General features: G+C 32.0%; 1 long non-coding RNA gene across 1 annotated transcript; it reads right to left on the reverse strand.

The window, feature by feature from the left end:
* Nucleotides 1–965: 965 nt before the first annotated feature.
* On the reverse strand, nt 966–6,900 carry LOC135834565 (uncharacterized). The gene is made up of 2 exons (XR_010556701.1): nt 6,532–6,900; nt 966–3,375 (listed from the first exon to the last, which is right to left on the reverse strand). It is a non-coding gene; the product is annotated as an uncharacterized LOC135834565 (long non-coding RNA).
* Between the last annotated feature and the right edge of the window lie 1,678 nt (nt 6,901–8,578).

Here is an 8,578-nt window from a genome sequence, read left to right on the forward strand (position 1 = left end):
GGCAAAAAGTTTATATGAGGTTTTTTGTTTCTTTCGTCAACCTCTACCAGCTCCATGGACTACTTTTAAAATATTTCATCATTTTAAAATTTCTCAAAATTTGCTAAAATTTCAAGTTTTTAAGTTGGCAGCACTGCGCTCCCAAAACAAGCCTTGCTTCGGAGAAACCGAAGACGTTGCGTGTGTAGCTCCTAAACGTACTGCATGTATGCAACCCTCCGAGATTCTCACAGTGCTAATTACTCTTTGAAACGAAAATACTGAATTTTTACTTCAACTATTTTTCGGTCACCCATTATATGGCGAGAAATTTCAATAGTTGGATAGAAACTGCTTCACTTGCCCCAAGAGGGTGTTAGAGCCAATAATGGCGGTTTTTATTTTTTCCTGAAAAAAGATGCTACAAAAATATTTTGAGCAAAATTCTAGCATCTCAATAACCTGCAATTTTGGAATCCCTATCTGAGTATATTAAAACATCTTAAAGATACATATATTTTTTTTTTGATTTGGGGAAAATTTGTAAGTGTAATTGGGCCAATTTTTTGGTCATTATCGTTAGTTTCAAAACAACAACAAAATTTGGTGAATTTTTCAAATTGGTAATAAAGATCAAAAAATTGGCGCAACAGCATTCCAAAATATCCCTTCAGTTTGGGGAAATTACATATTCAGATGTTTTGATTGGTGATTAACGCGAGGTAAATGAGATGAAAAAATTTCAAAATACAAATTACTCAAAAAAAAAAATGATTTGTAAAACTTTCAACCACTCTGTGATTAGCTGTAATAGTGATCTTGGATTTTAATGGCAGTGACCTAAGACGATGCAGAATCTGGAGCTGGGTTATTTTTCCCAAATCAGGTTGGACAGGGACAAAAAGGAATTTCTTACCTACAACTTTAGAGAGGTATAAACATCTAGTTAAGAAATGAATTTATTAATGCATATAAATTAAAAGAAATCGCATTATAAATTATATTTTTGTAAAAAAGTAAAAAAATAAAAAAATACAATACAATAAAATATGTAAGTAAATCAAAAATATGCACAAAAATCCTTACATAGCTAAGTACAAAAATATCACCCAAATGAATAATGAATATTGCAAAGTGTCTTAAAACAAATACCTGAGTACATTTTTATTTTATAATCTTCAAGTCTGAAAAAAGCTCTAAAACATGTTTGAAAATTATTTTAGACAGTTACATTTCGAAAAATTCATGATTGAAGAGTGGTTATTTCAATTCAAAAATCTTCTACAGCCCACGTAATTTAAAAAAAGTGTGAAATTTATCAAGAGATCATTTAAAAAGTTTTTTTTTTCAGGTACCTACACTGTTGAGTTTTAATCAGGCTCCAAAAATGGTTTCACTGTACCTACCTATAGTAGAATCAGGTACATACCTATTCAATTTTTTAAATCTTTTTTAGATTCATCTTCATGGCATTACATTTTTACTTAAAATAAAATGTACCTACTCAGTAGGTAACAATAAAATACTTATCAAGTACTTACTGGAAATAAAAACTTTGTACTTATGAGGAAAACATGACTTCAGTCTTACATCAAGACTGAAATTGTATAGTTGTTTCTGTCGCACCATTACAATTCTGTTGAGTAGTATTTCCCTGCTTATATCCATGCTTTATCAAAATATCATTAATCCAGGTATTCTCAGTTATGAAAACAAAAAATACAAGCACACCGTGAAAATCAATACTGAGCTGGGCCACCGTATCCATGGATAGACCAATAACAGTGTACGTATTTTCATTCACATAAAACCCTGAGCAAAGTAAATACAGTACAAAATGGAAACCCATAATCAACAACATTTTGAGGAAAAGAATCGGAGATTTTCCTCTGGACGGTGTTGCAGATCTCACATCATCAGGATTACTACATGACATATCAATCAGTATGCAAATTATCGCCGGAAAAAATAATATAGGCAATAGGCATTAACCAAAAGATCGTAATTAAGACTAATCTCATATACTCTAAATTTCCGGAAGGTACATCTTCTATCACAGCTGTATGCCCAGGAATTAAAGGGCACTTATGCTCATAAGTTTCTAAGAAGTTGAGATACATTAAAGGTAAGCATACGGGTAATACGACGAAAAAAAGGAAAAGAAATAATGAATGGTATGCATTTGTATCCCCTTTGGTTATATTTACACACCGATCGCAAAGGCAGAACGCTAATTTACAAAATACAATAAAAATTAACATCGTCCAGAGAAAGTGATAAGTCCAGAAAATTTTAGCGAGATAGAAAGAAATACCGTAAACCGGAAATTTCAGATAGATGTAGGTAAGCAATACACTCATTACTATCAATCCTATTGAGTAAACATACAAAAGTTGGTTTGAGAAAATTTCCAAATATCGCTTATTAAAATTCATGATTAAATAAGCACACAGAAATGCTATAGAAATAAAGATACGTAAAAGTTTACCCCAATATCCAGCTTGGTAAATTTGTTTACACATATAGAATACGTCATCGTTCCCAGTTTGAACTACATATTCACCTCCGGGTAGATTTATTTGTGAAAAATTATTGTATAACTTGGAACGATAATCGAAGTAGAGCCCTTGAATAGTAAACTCCATTTTCCTGCAACTTCTGTCATTTTTATCGAAGTATTGACACGACTTCAATCTGTAGCCTTGACCATTTATATAATTTTGTACTAAACAAGGAATCACCCGGTTTATTAACTTTATTGGCCAATTCTCTTTCCCAAAGCACTGCAGCTTTCTGGGGAAAAATTCCGTCTCCAGTATCATCCCTTTGTTGAAGAAAGTCTGAGTCCATTTGTCAAAGTCATCAACTTCTAATGTTTCTATTTTTTTTGTTTTTGTGTAGTTATAGCACTGGTCTTCCAAAAATCCTAACTGTACCCAAGAGCTCCAGTGATCCAGCGCATTCCAATCGGTATCATTCTCGTTATTACAATACCCGCAATATTTATTTATGTAGGTTATTTTAGTAATGTTGTTTGTTTTCGGTTCAAATAAGAATATACCACCATCCTTCGAGGTATCGAAATGTTCACAAAGTCGAATAATAGTTTGATTTTTGAAACTTTTAGGACAGCTGTCTATCAGTTTTGATTGCCATACGTTTAATACAACGCCAGGTTCTTGATAGATTGTGATGTTGCAAATCTTTTCTGAGCTGAAATTTCCAATTTGGCAGTACGCTGCAGGTACAAAGCTTGCGAGCCACGTGAGAATGATGAATTTGAACACCTCCATCGTTATTTCTTTTTTCATTGTAGATCTGTCTTCAATGCGAAAATCAGGTGATGCAGCTACGATATTTTGGTGGTTCCCAGTTTTACTCAATTAACAAGAGCCCCTGAAAAAAAAAGTAAGGAAAGATTAACTTGACTTGTCTGACTATGAGTAGTATATTGGCTACATTTTAATAGTTCGTGGCTCAAAGAGGTAGTCATTGATCTTACCATAGGTACTTTAGAGGGATAAAATAGCCCTCAAGGGCTTTTGGGTTGATGTAACTCTGCAAGTGAATTTCAATTTTTGAAATTCATGCCCATTCCAAAAATATAAGAAAAGGTGAAAAAAGTGGATGATCTGATGAGGTCTCATCCATAGCCCCCCACAATTCTTTTAACTTTTACCCCTTGAGGGAATTTCTGGGAGCCATGGGTGAGGTCAATTTGAATAACTAAGGCTAAATTCGTGCTCAGCGATATCGAAAACGTACTATTTCATGTGTCACACGAATGTATAACCATTTTTCTGTTAGGTTACCTCTTTTGGGGAGATGCTGGGGACCTGGATGGGGTCAAATCTAAAATCTGACGTCATATTCTTATTCAGCGTCACCAAAAACATACTACATATTTCATGTATCGCACTAACAAAACACTTTTTTGAACTTTTACCCCATTTGGGGAGGTGCTGGGGGCCGTGGATAGAGTCCAATCGAAAATCTAACGTCATATTCGTGTTCAGCGTCACCAAAAACATACAATTCGATACATCACACGCCCCATATTTTTTTCTGAAAGTCTTGCCCAAATTTGGGGGAGGGGGTGCTTCCTCTCCATTGAAAGATCCCATATTGAAAATTAAATATTTCGAAAAAGCATCAAAAGGTACAACTATGAAAAATTTTTCAGAATTTTAAATGACAGCTCCCACTTACAACGCCATTTTAAAATTCAAACTTACAATTTGAAAGTTTAACTTTCAACTTTTGAAAATTTCAAAATGTTTAAAAAGTTCAGAATTCAATGCCCTTTCGAACTGTGAAATCAGTTTTGATCAAAGTATCATAGCTTTGGAGGAACGCGCTGCTAAAGTTGAGTACCTCGAGACAATGTGAAAATAATGGAAGCCCCTACCCACCCCCTAAGAGGGCTGGGACCAAACTGATTACGTGTTTCTTACTTATTGAGTGGGTAGATATTGTAAAAAAAAATTGAGTGAAATTGAAGGACGTGGCTCCAACACGTTGATGGAGTTGAGGTGGAATGACCCGAAATTGAGGAGGGAATCTAGATTTTAAAGGATGGGTGAGAGTAAAACTAAATTTGAACTCATATTTATTTGCGATCAATAATTGCCAAAAGTTCGTGCCTTTTCTCAAAAACAGTTATTCATGCATTTTTGCTAAAAATTGTCAAAATTCTGTTTTTTGCAAAAAATTATAAAAAAATTTTATTTTTTTCCAAAAATTGTACAAAAGTTATCCCAATTGCTGAAAATCCTAGCTTTTTTGCAGTAATAAAATGCACTTATTTCTTTTTCTCAACAAAAATAGCTAATTTTTACTATGAAATTATCTTATCAAATTTTAGCTTTAAAATTTTCTTCTTCAAAATTATATAAAAAAGCCCAGTTCAAGTATTGCCATAGGCCTAAATCTTTTTGCTAGAATTGTCAACATTCTATTTTTTTACCAAAAATTGTGAAAAAATCCTTTAAAAAAAATTCTAAAAACAGTAGTTTTTTTAAAAAATTTTGAGTTTTTACTTTGTTTTAAAAAAAAGTTATAGTTTCCTTTTCCGTTAGAAACCGCCAAAATTCTTACCTACTTTGTTGTTGAAAAATTATCAAAAAGTCTTAATTTTTCACCAAAAAATTTTGAAATAGTTCAATATTTCAAAATTAAATTCATTTCAATTCGTAATATTCTGTTTGTTTGTTTTTGTTTTTGTTTTTTTAGTTATTTCTTTTCAGTACCTATTAAAATGTTTTGTTCGCATTTTTTCACTTTTTTGGTTACTTTTTCAAGCTTTTTCGGTTGTACTAAAACTCCCTTTTTGAGGGGAGAATTTGGAGTCTGTTTACTTTTAATTTTTAAAACTTGAATTTTCAAAAACTCATCATTGAAATTCTAAAATTTTGGATCAAAAGAAATAAACATTATTTTTGAAGATTGTTTTTTACTTTTCGAAACCCCAATTTTTGAAAACTTTTGCCCTTGTTAATTCTCATCTCTAAACTAAAAAAAAAATACCAGAGTGAAACTTCCTTGAATTTTTTAAAAAAATGAAAATAACAATTTTTTAATTTTACGAGTATTTTATTTTAAAAACTCGACGTCATTTTATTAGTAAAAATTAATATTTTTTTCTCTCACCATTCGGAAAATTTCATTCAACACCCCCTCCCCTTCACTCCCCTCCACCCAAAAAAAGCTTCAGTTTTTTTCTTGTCAGATTGACTTCTCATTTTCGCAAAGACAAAATAAAAAAATAATTTTTAAAAAAACAATTGTACAACATAACTGACATTCAAGTATCCGCGTGATCCTGAGGAAAAACAACAGGAGAAATATTCCGGGGGGGAGGTTTATATTTTTGAGGGCCCCATTCGATGCATCCGCTAGGGGCCTCCAACCGACTGAGTCCGCACCTGATGCAAATTAAACTACATACATAGAAAGCTATCGGGCTTTTTTTGGTAAAAAAATGTACAAAAATTCTTGATTTTTTTTTTGTGAAATTGAGACCTTGAAATTGCCATTGGTTTGAAAAGATATGAAATGAGTGAATTTCTACAATTTTGAAAAATTTGTAGGGCACATAAACCCATTTTTTCCGTTGACTCTTGGAGTATTAAAAATAAAAATTATCCTTATTATTTGACGTTCGCCTCGCGGGAATTCTCTCAATTCATGGTTAAAAACGTTGATCAAGGTCAGAATTTTCGCGGGAATACGTAACTTTTTTTTTTTAATTTTCAACTTCAATTGGTGGCTTTGGGTTCTATTGTGTAACATCTCAGGGTCCAAATGTATTCCAATGTATATTACACACCAAAATTTCAAAGTATGTACCTAAAAACAACATCTAACGTGGAAAGAGCAAATTAATACCTATACCACAGTAAGAACTCTTTCCCAGAGGCACCGCCTTAATAAAGCCGGTAGATATTATCAAACAATAAACGTTTGTGTTGTGTGAGGTGCGTAGTTCAATCTAAAGTACCTAAATATTCGTAAATAGTTGCTTAGTTACATAACATTCAAGAAGATACTCACGTAAAAGCAGGTATACATCATCTGAATGAAATTGCAGGATATTAATTTCATCTTCGAAATGTACAATTTTTCCATGCACAACACACTTTGAAAATTCAGCAACAAGTTGCAAATTTTCGTATCACAAACTTATCTCATCTTATTCATTTGAATCAACAGAGTGCTAAATTGAACTTTTCTTTTTTGTGATAAAGGTATAGGCTAAAATGTATGTAGAGCCAAACATACCTAATTAAATTATAAAAAAACTATGCCAAACGAACTTCATGTTATACGTATTTTTATATGGACAAATTTCATACAAACAGTAAACATAAACACATTCTCGTTCGCGTAGGTTTACAGGCAGTTCGGTATCCGCCGTCGCCCGTCGTCTACCTATCGCTTGGTTTATGGCAGCTGCTTTCAAGGTTGCAACTGAGTCTCACTTGTGGAATTGTTTTTTGTCTTACTGCGATGTTTAGAATGGACAGAATTGACTTCAAGCGGCCGATTGGCTGATTTTTGGAATTTTGGTAGGCCCAGCTTACGTCATTTTTAAACCTAAGTTTTTTTGTTTTTTTTTTCTATCGAGTTTACTTTGTGAATAGGTAATTAATAAATTATGTATGGTCAAAGTTTGTATACCTAGGTATCTATTTTTGTTCTTTTCATTCAACTCAACTAACATATATTCTCGAAGCTGCCACTCAAAAATTCAGAAAAAAATGCGTTGCCGGTTTTTTTTAATTAAATACCTAAAAATTGATTTGTTTCGTTCCAGGATCCTAGTACCTTGAGAGGGAACGTCCTCTTAATATCTACTGGAAAAATTTTAAGGGAAGAAGCAGTATCATATAACATATCGTTTATTATGTTTTTGGTTGGGCTGAGTTTGAATCGTGACTTATTTTTTTGGTAGGAGGCTCCGAAATCCGAATCATAAAAATTTATAAAAACACACATGACTTGTGTTTTTTTAATTTTCAGAGGTACTAATACCGAATTTCAATAGTTTGTAGTTTTAAATACGTAAGGTAGGTATCATAATTCCTTCATCTACGAAATTTAGCGAATTTTCAAAAATTATCGAGCTTCCAAAAATGCTCAATCTTGAACTTTTGAAGTTTTCTCTAATATTTTTGAAACCGATATCTTACAACTTTCTAATAAAATAACGGTAAAAAAAATTGAAAATTCACCTGAAAATGCAAATAAAAATTTATCAGTTCGTAGAAAAAAATTTACCCACAAGTGGAACTCTCGATGACTTGGTCACTGATTTTGACCATTTATTTTTCAACAGGGCATCAGAATCTCTGAGGCTAGCTTTAAAAGAAAATATCGATCGCTAAAACGAAAAATTGAACATTATCTGGGGGTTAAATTTTTCCAAAATAGACCAAAAAATTCATAAGTTCGTGATAAAATCAAACATACGTACATGTTATTATTTCAGAAAATTATAGGTAGGTACTTTCTGGTCACATAAGTTAGTTACAAATTACTTTTAAACACAAGATTTTGATCAAAGTTGCGATTTTAATAGTACCTGTTTTCTAGTGGGCCTATTTTATCTTGCATTTTGCAATATAAGCCCAATAAAATTCTATGTGCTAGTTTGAGACTACGAAATTCCAAGAGAATATTCTTAACCTTTAAAAAATGACGAGTGTAGCATTCTTATTTTTCCCAAAAATTTGCAAATGAATGCTTTCAATTTTTTTCCTTTGTAATAATTTTATGCTCACTTATGAAAGAAATGTTGGATTTTTTATGAAATTTTATTTCAATGCACAATTTGTTTCCAAGTTCAAAAAATTTCCTCACACAGATAAGCTTATTTAAAATTTTAGGCTGCAGACAGCTCCCAGCACAAAAACATAAATTCAGTGTCAAAAAAAGTATTTTCTTACGTAGGTACAACTTTTGATAGGTATAAAAATTCAAGTTAATTCAAATCGAGGTAAAAGCAATGAATTTATTAATAAGTATAAATTACAAGAAATGGCAAGTACTATAAAACATTTAAAAAAAAAAAACAACAATAACACAAATGTAAATCAAA

This window comes from Planococcus citri, chromosome 2 (assembly GCF_950023065.1).
Source record: "Planococcus citri chromosome 2, ihPlaCitr1.1, whole genome shotgun sequence".
Classification (NCBI taxonomy): domain Eukaryota; kingdom Metazoa; phylum Arthropoda; class Insecta; order Hemiptera; family Pseudococcidae; genus Planococcus; species Planococcus citri.